The sequence below is a fragment of the Mobula birostris genome, chromosome 19 (assembly GCF_030028105.1).
Source record: "Mobula birostris isolate sMobBir1 chromosome 19, sMobBir1.hap1, whole genome shotgun sequence".
Lineage (NCBI taxonomy): Eukaryota > Metazoa > Chordata > Chondrichthyes > Myliobatiformes > Myliobatidae > Mobula > Mobula birostris.
This window is the reverse complement of record NC_092388.1, coordinates 48,271,524-48,285,039: the sequence shown is the minus strand read 5'-3', so window position 1 is coordinate 48,285,039 and position 13,516 is coordinate 48,271,524.

The following is a 13,516-nucleotide window of genomic DNA, read 5'->3' as shown; positions in this document are numbered from 1 at the left end:
ATTCTTCCAAGGAAACTGGCCAGGTCCAAGCATATTGTTTTATAAGAGCATACACACCCCTTTTTGGCCTGAATTTAAGCCTCAGTTTTGAGCTTGAAATCATTTTGAGCTGATGTAATTGATTTCCAAAAGAATGCATGGCAAGAATGTAATTTGGCAGAAACTCCTGCAGACAATCTCATTGACAATGCTAATTCCTCATTGTTGATTTGGATGTATCATCTACTGATATGCAAGGCACTCTTCTTTCCAAACTGAATCCAGTAACAGTAAACTGAGCCTCTACAACATCATTTGAAGTTATGATATAAAGAGGGATTAAGAAGGGTAGGGCACTAGACTATCAGTTCTGCGGAAGTGGGATACCTTCATTTGTTGTCACCTAGCCTGCTCATATTTGCTTGTTGTTATGGTTGGGTTTACCAGAGCAAAAAAAACAATTTGTGTAACAGTTTGCCAGTTGTGTAAAATGAAGAAGTAGCAAGCTACGCTGATTTCTCTTTTTTGGAGACAATATTTGATATTCTAGTTTAAATTATTCATCCACTAATATTCTCCATAACTCTCAAGAAACATTAACTCTGTTCATAGTCTTTTTTAAGAGGTGTTAAAATACTTTATCCAAAGAGCCAGATATACATTTTCATTGCTTCAAACAGGTAAGCTTCCCAGACCATTTCATGACAAATTACCATGGAGCTAAGAAGCAAGTGAAGCATGACCAACAATATGAATTAAGGAGAGCCTAAAAGGGGGAGATTGAAATGGTGAGGTAAAAAGATCCTGGGCACGTAGCAGTGATAACTGTGGTTGAATGCACTGCAGGTGTACAGGACAATGGAGGGGTTCATCAGCTGTTAGGTAACTCGCTAAGGCAGGGTTTTTTTGTCAATTCTAATTAGGGTTGAACTGATTATGGATTTGGCCATTTTCAGGGGTATTTAAGGGTTAACAATATGTCTGTATCATGTCATATAGGCCAGACTGGATAGGTCTGACTAACCTCCTTTCCTCATCATTGAATCAGATGGTTCAGTGCAACTCTGATCATTTCTGTGTCACCTGATACCAACTTCTTTTGCCACAGGTTTTTCAGCTACGTGAATTTACATTCCTCAGTTGCCATTGAAGGAGTGGAACTCCAGATCAACAGCCCAAGCCTATGGATACCAATCCAATAACTACCCTATAAAAATATTGGAAGGGAAAGGGAGATGGTCGAGAAGGGATTTATCTGCATGGCCTTAAGAAATCTGGAAACGAAGATGGTTGCAGAAGTGGTGGGTGAGGAGCTATTGTGTGCTGTAGAAAACTAAACAGAGATTTAGGGTGAACTGCGATTTTTTTTAAGGGTGGAGGCTGGAAAACAAGTTCAAATTTCTCCATAGTTTCAACATTCCCTGATTTTGTCATCTCTTGAAGTTCCACAGCCCTTTGAGTACTCTGCCTTTCATTAATTTTGGCCATGTGCATTCCCACAGTGCCTTCACCTCTTCATTTGTGTGAGTGTCTTTACTTTAGTGCCTAATCTCCCCAATTTCTTCCCTAATCTTTGCCCTTCCAACTCTTCCTCTAAGGAGCTTCCTAAACGGAATTAGTTTAGCATAGTATAGTACTTGATGGTTGGCATAAACATGGTGGGCCCTGTTTCTGTGCTGCCTGATTCAACGACTTTAGAAAATGATCACTTCAACCATCTTTTTTGGTTAATATATCTTTCTATTTGACTACATGAGCATGAAGTGCCTTAGGATGTGCTACTGTGTCGAAATATGAGTCTTCATTTCTTGGACACCACCTTCCTACTCACAACTCTGTTCCTCCCCTCCCCTCCATCACTCTTTGACAAAATAACTCGCCATGTCTCAATGTACTGCACTCACACTTCAATGAGATTCCATGAACTGTTATTCAAACTTTGCACTGGCGTCAGGAGCACAGTAGAATCAAACCAAGGATAAAGGCCATGTGAGGCTTTTCCGATGATGTAAGCTGTATCATTACTTTCATCTTGCTTGCTGAATCTTCATTTGTCCCAACCTTTTAACCTTCTCCAAGATCAATCTCATGCATTCCTCCCTCATAGCCCTCCATTTTCATTCATCTATGTGCCTATCTATGATTCTCTTAAATGTCTCGAATGTATCTGCCTCTAACACAGCACCCAGCAACACATTCCACGTACACAACACACTCTGTGTAAAACCTCTGACTTCTCCCTATATTTTCCTCCAATAACCTGAAAAGTTTATCCCCTTTATTGGGTGGGTGGGGTGGGGGGAAGAAATGATCAAAAGTTAGAAAAATTGATGTTCATGCCATTGGGTATCAGGCTACCCAGATGGAATATGAGTTGTTGCTCCTCCAACCTGAGAATTGTCTCATTGTGGCAGTAGAGGAAGCCTTGGACTGACATGTCAGAATGGGAAGTAGAATTAAAATAGGTGACCGTTGGGAAGTCCCACCTGTTGCAAACAGAGCAAATCTGCTCAAAGAATCTTTCCCTCCTCCCCTTCTCTCTTATGCCTCCCCATTCTGTCTCTGTCATGGTCCTGATCGTTTATTCCAGGAGTGGACAACCTTTTACATTCCATGCGTCAATTTTTTCACGCACGAGTTCAGATGCGATTTTTCACGCCGAGTTCTATATTAACATATTTTTACAAGAATTGAATGGGGATACAAGAGTTGTATGGCGCATCTGAAGTCGTGAGTGAAAAATTGACGCCTCGAATGTAAAAGGTCGGCTACCCCTGGTTTATTCCCTATCTTGCTCCTAATTTCCATTGATTGTGCCACGGTTCCGACAGTTTATTTCCCAATTACTTCTAATTCACTTTGATGACAGCACACCTGGTTTCCATCAAGAACTGCCGTATAAGAACCCCGACATCACAACTACTAGTCGCCAGTTCGTTGGTCTTTCTTCCTGTGAGATAACTACGTTTCCCGATTGCTTAGAACTGTTTGTTCTAAGTTTAGCTCCAGTTTCAAGGTTTACCTATGAGACTCCATCTCTCTGAGTCAAAGCTCCATATCAGGCCTCCATGTCAAGATCCCTCCTCTTTGCTGTTGATGGGCATCCAAACTGTATCTCTGTGCCTGTGTCCTGCACTTGGGTTTGCTTCCTTCGCTCATTGTAACAATCTCTGCTCTTACCCCTTCTCTTCCCCTCACCTGCTTATTACCTCCCTCTGGTGCCCTTCTTCCTTCCCTTTCTCCAATAGTCCATACTCCTCTCCTGTCAGATTCCTTCTTCTCCAGTCCTTTCTATCTATCATTTTTCTACCTATCACCTGTCAGCTTCGCACTTCATTCTGCCTCCCCCACCTGCTTACTTTCCTCTTCACCTGGCTTCACCTAGCACCTGCCAGCTTGTACTCCTTCCCCTCCTCCATCTTCTTGCCCCTTCCTTTCCAGTCCTGATGAAAGATCTCAGCCCAAACCATCAGCTGTTTATTCCTCTCCATAGATACAGCCTGATCTGCTGTGTTTGTCCCTAATGTTTCTGCTCCTACTTTCACCCCTGGAACCCACCTGTGACATCCCACCTATATTTTCCTGCAATCACCTTGAAACTATGACCTCGTATTTTAGCCTTTTCCACCCTGAGAAAAAGGCACTAACTGTCCAAAGTGATTTTGTCTATAACTTTGCAGTATAATATGTGGGTAAGATGTATTTACTTCAGTTACACCAGCTAAGAAACTTTGCCCTCCCAATAAGAAAATACATGTTTGCAGTGAAATATTATGCTAGATTTTGCTGCCCAGAGTCCCTATTCGCCTGCTCTCACCCAGAATTGATGCAGTAGCATTATCACTGGTCTTCCTTAACTCCTGGTTAATCAATCCCTCAATTTAAAAACCCTCATTCTTGCTTTCAGCTCCCTTCTTGGCTACACACCCTCTTATCTCCCTAATCTCCTCCAGGCCTACAAACTTCTGAGCTCTTTCTAGTTTTCTGGTTCTGGCCTGCAGAATACCTTCAGTTGTAATGACTCCACTATTTATCATGATTAAATGGATGTCACCTTCAGGTGAAAGGTTAAGAACTAATATCCAAAAGTTGCTGTCAAGTTGGTGGTTGCCCAGTATCTCAGAATCTGACTCACCACTAAAATGAAAACAGGTCCATAGTACTTGTGATAGATATCAATTAAACTGAGCTGAATTAAATGTAACAACAGCTTTTCATATTTAAATAATGCATTTAATATAATAGTGGCACCATGGTGCTTCAATGGTCTAACACTCAGCCACATAAGGAGATATAGGAGAAGGTATGGAAAATCCATACTTAAAATAAGATAACTTTTTATAGAATATCTTAAAGGATGAGAGATCTAGGGGTCAAGATAGAGAAAAAGAGAGAGTGAGAGATTTAAAAGAGAATTTCAGAGGTCAGGCATAGACAGCTGACGAATTGACATTGAAGTGATTCTGCCTTTCTCTTGCTCAATAAATTGTTTGCATAGTTCAAGGAACAACACATGAATAGGCAGAGATTGGAGGGATATGGACCATGAGCAGGCACAAGGCATTATTGTCATTAGGCACCATTAGATTGATTAGTTTGGGACAACTTTGTGGCTTGTTGTCGTGGTGTACTGTTCTATGTTCACTGGTGCTAGGTTCAGAACTTTATAGACATGGGAAACCGTACAGTGTGACTCAATCATCCCTCCCCAGATACATGGTGTCAGCTCCACATGTTATAGATTATACTAGAGCTTCTGTTCATTTACAACCTTTCAGGAATTCAGGGAGAATACACACTTAGTCCCATACTACATTCGAGGTCCAATGGCAACTTATTGGAAATGATGGTTGTGGTTATGAGCATGGTAATTGGGGAAATATTGCATGTCCAACTAGTAGTGGAAGCAGACAACAGAAAAAAGATGATAATTGCCAACAGAGTGGGGCAAAAATGTCCAAAATAAGGGATAAACTTGTAAATAAATAGCACCTTCACTGACCTTGCTACATCTCCAACTCTATTGCAGTCAAATAAGTACTTCCTGACATTTCAGTGTTACTCTTCATTGAAGCAACCCCTTCACCCACCAAGTCTCCACCGGCAATCAAACATTCACATCTACTAATCTCATTATTGTTCTTCTCCCAACACTCCCATTAGCTGCCATTCCCCCCACCCCCCCAATTTCACCACTCACTTACATATCTGTAATCTGCTGGGTTGATCAGACCCAAAGCAATTCGAGTGTCCAGGAGATGTAGTATAAGCATACAAGCACAACAAAGTAACTTAAACCTAATTTATTACTGTATCATAAAACAGAAAGCGTAAATAAACCACACAAAATACAATGTAGTAAGTTACAACGATTTCCACAAAGACTTCAGAGCTCACAATTCATAGTCTCCACTTAATTGTTGCTGATGTCAGGGGAACTCCAAATTCTGACTCTCGAAATATTCTTGGGTCCACCCTAAACATCGATGATCACAATTCCTCAGTCGAGGTGAAGTCACAAGAACTGAGCAAAAGGTGCCTCAATAAATGGAGGTTCAATCCACAAGCATAGCAGGTCACACAGAGACAGACAAACTGTTTGGTCTTTTGTTTTCATGCCACTAACTCAGCACAGTTTCTTTAGGAGTTCTACGAGCATTGAGAGATATGCAGAAACAGATAAACTCTGTTCTCGTGTCACTGGTGACTTGAGGCCAAGAAAGAATTCAGCTGCTATTAGCAAACATTTAACCTATGGTGTTTAACTTGTACAGACACCTTACATGTTGCGAGCTCACAAAGAGTTGAAGTGTCATTTGGTATTGTTTAAACTTTCATCCAACATTTTTACAAAATTTAGTTCATCACAACACAACACCACACACAATTAATGGTGGCCACTTGACCTGTCAGCCCATACAATTTTGAATGGGAAGAAACAGAGGTCACATGAGAAATTCACGAGGTCACAGGTAGAACACGCAAACTCCACAGAGACAGGATTGAACCCAGGATTTCTACTAGCTGTGCCTGTGATGATATTGGGCTTGCTGACCATGAAGTTCGAAACTCAAGTGAAAATTTTAGGCCCTATCCAATATAAATGGCCATGAGTACTCTCACTAAAGGGAGATTACAGTGGATTACAGTTAATTGGGCCATCAGTAAAGGGGATAGCTCTTAAAGAACAAAAACTAATCGAGAAAATAGCACAGATTCCCTTTGTTTAGTTGGGACACTATGCCACTTAATTGGGGCAGGAGATTGTTGCCAAAGAGCTTCTAACTAGCGTCAGTTGGTGCACTTGTGTGGGCATTAGACACTACACTGTTCTTAAAGTGAGCAGTTTCAAGCCTTCAGTCTTGGAGATGCTAGAAACAGCTGGGAGCAAAAATGTAATGATTTCACAACTTCATCAAATTAGGAAATATGAAGAATTTGAAGGTATTGACAATCATCTTGAATGTTACAATGAAAATGAAGACTTGGAGGATACAATCGTTGATAGCATTGTATGAAGGCAGGCCATTATCTACGTTAGGTGTCTGCACTGACTGCGTTCATTTATAGTCAGTTAAACGAATGCAACAGTGTACAGATACACCAGATGAACTATAGGAACTAACAGAGTTTTATAGCACTGCAGTAGTATTGAAAGTGTTTCCATGAAATTTTGCCTAATTGGCGCAGTTGCTTATTTGAGTCAAAATGTACTGGTCCCAATGTGTCCCAATTAACTGGAATCCGCTATATACTGCTACGACAAGGTAGTGGTCACTTCCTGTGTCTGCTCCTCTCTTCACCTTTACATCCTGCAAGGATTCTCTCCATACACCATTGATCATTCCTTTGGGTGAACACCGTGTCAGCTTGTGGATTTCAGGGTGTGGAAAGAGGGTCCATCCTATGACCAGATTGTTCACGGCATAGAATTCCACCAGTCGTTCAGCGTTGTTATTCATTGTTCCACCCATGTGTGTCCATGACCCTAGTGAAGTGTCAGCTGTTATTTCCCACTTTGGCGTTTAGATCTCCCATGATGACGATTATGTCATGCCATGTTGTTATCTCTCCCTCTGATTGCAACTGTTTGTAGGAAACGTTCTTTTCTTCAATGTCACTTTTGTTAGTTAGAGCATAGCACCGGGTCATAGTCAAATTTACTTTTTTCGCTTTCATTCCAACTCTCACCAGCCTACTGTCCATCTCCAGCAAGCACTTTTCAATGCCCTTCTTCAAAATGACAGCTACACTATCATGATATTGACCATCTTTCCTTCCTGAGTATAAAATTGTTTCACCAGTTGCTGCCTTAAGTCTGCCAGACCCTGTCCATCTGCTTTCGCTGACACCCAGTATACGTAGGTTGTAATGACACATTTCTGCATTTATTTGTGCTAGCTTGCCAGTGTATATGGTTTTCACATTCCAAAAAAAATAATTTTGGTCTTGATCTTGGCAGTGTTCAGGGCTTCCTTCATCGTGCCAGTAGTTTCCTCTGTTTACACCACTGTCAGTCATGCAAATCCCAGGTGGAGTCTCAGGAATACTATCGTTTTGGTATTGAAAAGCTCAAGGATACCTGTATGAAATCAGCCTTCACCATTCAGCTTAAGAACAGATTCCAGACCTTGCAAGACCTTGTTGAGGATGTATCAGTAGACAGGATCGATGCAATGTGGAAACAGATTGTCTCAATCTTAAAGAGAGCAATGAGGCTTGTCTAGGTCAGGGGTCTCCAACCTTTTTTTGCATCGCAGACCGGTTTAATATTGACAATAATCTTGCAGACCGGCTGACCGGGGTGTGGGGGCGGTTGATGTTCAAGTTCAACAGTGCATGTCAGGGAATGAGGAAAGGTGCAGCTGACTCATATCGTTCCAATCCCCAAATCATATCATTTCCTTGAGGCCCGGTGGTTGGGGACCACTGGTCTAGGTTATAGTGCTGGATAAAAGAAAAAAGAATGGATGCAGAAGGAAACATGGACAGCCTTAAAAGAAAAAAAAAACAGAAAATTAAGAAAAATTAAAGAGAAACTTTAACTAGCATATACTGAAGCTGACGAGAAAGTGAAGAGAGTTGTAAGAAAGGATAAGAGAGTCTACATGGAAAACCTTGCAGAGGAGGCTGAAGCTGCAGCCAATCAAGGTGATTGGGGAAATATATACAAGATTTCAAAATTGGTAAACAGAAAGATCCAGGCCGGATCCCGTGGTCCTGCGAGAGATAAGAACAGTCTGCTTTTGATAACTGAGAAAGAGCAAGACGCATGATCACATAGTATTTCAGAGAATTACTGAATAGACCATTACCAAATGAAGGACCTGACATACAAGAGACAAGAGTGGACCTCAACATCAACACAGACACACCCAAGAAAGAAGAGATTGTTGCTGCAATTAAATCATTCAAGAACAGCAAAGCTCCAGGACTTGACAATTTGAATGCCATCCTGCAACCACTGCTTGCTATTATCTGAGGATGGGGACAACTACCCAAGGACTGGACAAAGGGAGTCATTGCAAGGATCCCCAAGAAAGGAGCACTAGATGATTACGACAACTGGTGTGACATTTGTCAGTGCCCAGCAAGATTCACGCCAAAGTCATTGTTCAACTGATTACAGATGCTGTCAATATGTGTTTGAGGGAAGAGCAAGCTGGCTTCAGGAGACACAGAGGTTGGATCAAACAGATATTCACGCTGCATAACATTACAGGACAGTGCAGAGAGTGGCAGACACAGCTGTACGTGAATTCTGTGGAATTTGAAAAGGCTTTTGATAGTATCCACAGGGAGAGTCTCTGACAAATCCTCAGATCATAGGGATTCCTTTTAAAATTATCCAGTTTATCTAGAGTTTCTATGTTTACTTCACCTGCACAACTGGGGACTGCACTTTGAACTTTGAAGTCAAGATAGGAGTCAAGCAAGGCTGTGTGATATTGGTGACATTATTTAACCTGGTGATTGACTGGGTAATGAGGCAAACAACAAAAGACAAACAGAGAGGCATTAGGTGGACTCTATTCTCTACTGTAGAAGACAATGACTTTGTGGATGGCCTCACATTACTATCACATATATGCCAGCACATGTAAAAGAAAGCTCAGTGCCTGTGTCCCTTTGGTGGACAAGTTGAACTTAAAGTCAGGCAGAGAAAGACTGAGACCATGACCCTCAATGTAGAGTCTCCTCTTCCCATCAAGGCATTTGGTGTTGACTTACCCAGCACCGACAGATTCACCTATCTGGGTAGCATCATTCGGCAGGATGGTGGGACCAAGGATGACACCCAGTGCAGACTCAGCAAAGCTAGAAATGTCTTCAGATCAATGAGCAACATATGGGGATCAACCAAGTACAGCGTCCACACCAAGGTGAAGCTGTACCAGAGATGTGTTCTGTCCACACTCAGACATGAGTCAGAATGCTGCGCATGACAGAGAACGACCCTGCCAAGCTGTCGTCATTTGACACCGTGAGCATCTGTAAGATCTTCCATATTTTCTGGCCAGGAAAGATCTCCAACCAGACCCCACTCCTTCCGTGTCACCAAGAGGACTATCATCATAGCTATCATGGCTATGATTATCATCAGGAAACATTGGAGATGGATTGGGCATGTGATGAGAAGAGAGGCCAACTCCATTATCAAGACACCACTTCATTGGACTCCTGAATGATAGAGGAAATGGCGGAGACCAAAGACAACTTGGCACAATACCACAGAGGTGGAAATGATGAGCCTGAAACACACAGGGGCACAATGGAGAATATGGCAAAGGACAGACAGAGATGGAGGACCTTCATTGCTGCCCTAAATGCCAGCAGCATATCTACAATATGCTGCAGCTACCTTATCATCAAAAGCTAGTTTACTTCCCTGTTTATTCTCTGTGGTGCATTTCGCTGTCAATGTGCACTGATCAAGTGGTGGGTTCCCTCTTCCTTCAGCTAATAAAATAAATTAAAATATAGCTCATTTATTTTCAGTGATACATATTTAACTTGAAACAACAAATGCATTTAAAACTCTCAGAGAATTTCTACCTTAAATATTTCCAAATTCTCATGGAGGACCTCTATCTATAACATTTTCAAATCATAAGCCATTTCTAAAACACAAAGCATGATGGAATTCTTAAGCTCAATAAACATACCAACTAGTTGCAGACAAACAAATTGTCCATGCAGAAATTGAAACTGGAGGAATGGATTCTAGTTCACCCCATGTTTCTTCCATGCTACTTGATGTTCCTTACCCCATTCCTAATAAGCCTGAACTGCTCTCTATATATATACCATTTTCCACCCACTTGGATGATTTCAAGTGCATATGCCATTTCTTCAGAAATCCTTTTAACAAAGAAAGTGCATTTTTCGAAGATGTAGATCTTAGCTAGCTTCTATTAATGCTGTAGAAGCTAGCATACATAAAACTCTCAACTGTAAATACATCAGTTACTGATCTGATAAATGATATTATCCATCTGTTCTTTAGGTTTCCTTGAACTAAGTGATTTAAGAGTCAGCATGTCTATTTGAAACAGTCTAAATTAAACAGCCCATAATCTTCTACTCTACTCTTGAGCAATAAAATAGCTTGTGCAGTGACTAGCATCTGCTTCTACGCTGACAGAGTATCTATGAAATTCAGAGCTTGTTTGCAAAGATGTGCTTTTTAACTTCAAGTTGATTACTGCTTGTCATGTGCATTTTACGAACTGAAGCTGACTTCCTTTAACAACCAGAAGTTAAACAAGCTGTCAGTTGGAAGTTTACTTACACCTGTTTTTGATCTTACAAGTGGCAGCTGTGTTTTGAAAGCAAGGTTAGTAAAACACAAGGAGTGAATATCTATCACATGCCATTGTGTTGTTGTGCTGCAACGTTGCATGGAAATTTGCTCAATGCTGTAACAAAGGAAAGGTGTTACTATGATCCTACTGCTTGATAATGTGATATTAGCTTCATGATGAGCGTTCACTAGAACAACAGGATGTCTCCTTTGTTCTTGGTCAAGTATTGTCTTTAAGCTATACTTGTGTGCGATGATGTGACTGAGTTTATAATTTCTTCTGAATGATAGCCCCTTTGACAATGCAACACTCCAGCTATACAGAACACAGGAAAGGGCCACTCAGCCCAAATGTGTGTGCTGTCCATGATGCCTATTTAAACTAACCACATCTGCCTTCACATGGTTTATATCCTCCATTTTCTGCTAGGAAAATGCTCAAGTTACTTAGTTAACCTTGAATCCCATAGTTTTTGATACAGAAACAAGAGTGCCACAATTTAAGTGGCAATTAACACCTATTCCTCATGTTTTTATTGGGTTCATAATTATTATTTGCAAAAACAAACTAGCATGGGTTGACATAAGCTGTTTGACCATCCCATGAGAAACTGACTACTTTAAAAATGTTTAGTATATTTAATAAACATAAAGAAAAGACCAGCTTTATTTGTCACATGTACATTGAAATATACAGTGAAATGCATTACTTGAGTCAATAACCAACACAGGGATGTGCTGGGGACAGCCCACAAGTGTTGCCATGATTTCAATGTCAACATAGCATGCTCACAACTCAATACCTGTATTTCTTTAGAACATATACAGGAGGAAACTGGATCAACCGGAAGAAACCCACGCACACGGATAGAACATATGAACTCCTTACAGGCAGTGACAGAAATCGAACCCTGACCCAGGCACTATTAAATGTTACACCAGCCACTATGCTACCCTATGCTATTCTACTGCTACTGTACAGAGTTTACTCAACAAAATAGGGGCGTGTTTACCAGAAATAAGCTCTTTGAGGTGATTCTTTATTTGATGGCCTGTACTTCGTCTAGAATTTGGAATGGAACATGAGCAGGAAAAGCAACATACATTGAGGTGTATCAGATCTATATGAGTAGAACAGTCTTCCATCATTCCACCTCCTCCTTGTCAGACTTGCCATGAGCACTAGAAGTAGTGCAGTAATACTACATTTTCGTAATTTCCTTCCCTGTGTCTCAACAACATCTGCCTCTACTGATTATATCTGCTCCTGCATGCATCGTGATTGCAACTTATTACACAGCAGCATTACAGCTGATCTTGCCAACTGCTGCTCTCAGAAATATTTTAAATAAGTCAAAACTGAAGATGAATTTTTGACCATCTTTTGAGTATTTCTCCTAAGACATAGTTGCTGAACATTGTCGCAGGAAAGCAAAATCCATCATCAGGGAACCCCACCACCCAGGTCATGCTCTCTTCTCACCGTTGCCTTCAGGAAGAAGGTATAGGAGCCTCGGGACTCACACCACCAGGTTCAGGAACAGTTATTACCCCTCAACTACCAGGTTCTTGAACTGGGAGGGATAACTTCACTCAATCTCACATCATTGAAATGTTCCCACATCTAATGGATTTACCTTCAAGGGCTCTTCATCTCATGTTCTCGATGTTTATTGCTTATTTATTTATTTATTTATTTGTTTATTTATTTTTGTATTTGCATAGTTTGCTGTCTTTTTTACATTGGTTGTCCACACTGTTGGTCCAGTCTTTCGTTGACTATTTTATGCTTATTGGATTTATTGAGTATGCCCACAAGAAAATGAATCTCATGGTTGTATATGGTGATATGTACGTACTTCGATAATAAATTTACTTTGAATTTTGAATTCCATTAAGCTGCAGACAGTAATCACTGATTGCTGAGAAGCACACTGATGTTTACTATACTGGTGCCACACAGGTGGAATCTCATCATTTACCTACACGGCTCAGGTTACAAGGCTAGGGAAATTTAATTCCTAAAGCCAGATTGACGACCATTCCCAGAGATAAAAAGCACTTACATGATCCCAGGCTGCTTCTCTTACAGGGGCTTTTCTTAGCAGCTTTCATCGACTCAAGACCTTCCAATGCAACTAAGGCTGTTTTGAATCATACTCACTGTAAGCTCCCATTGTGACGAATGGTGGGGTAAAGCACTTTCCACCATTGAGCACATCTCCACGGAAGATTGTCGCAGGAAAACAGCATCCATCATCGGAGCTCCCACCACCTAGTTCATGGGTTTTTTTCCCATACAGTCTTTTTTGCTGATCTCTGCACTAAAGCATTCTTGGCAAGTGGCTGCATCGTCATGAGATCCAGGATAAAGAGCTATTTTGACAGGCATCAGATAATTAAACATTAAAATATACGAGGTGTCGTGTAATGATAATAAGATATGCCAGCTAATTATTTGCTTGGTTCAATAGGTTTGGTAGTCATTTTTCACTAATACCTGCTCGCTCATATACTGATTTGGACCAGCTGGAAAAATGGGCTGAAAAATGGCAGATGGAGTTTAATACAGACAAGTGTGAGGTATTGCACTTTGGAAGGACAAACCAAGGTAGAACATACAGGGTTAATGGTAAGGCGCTGAGGAGTGCAGTAGAACAGAGGGATCTGGGAATACAGATACAAAATTCCCTAAAAGTGGCGTCACAGGTAGATAGGGTCGTAAAGAGACCT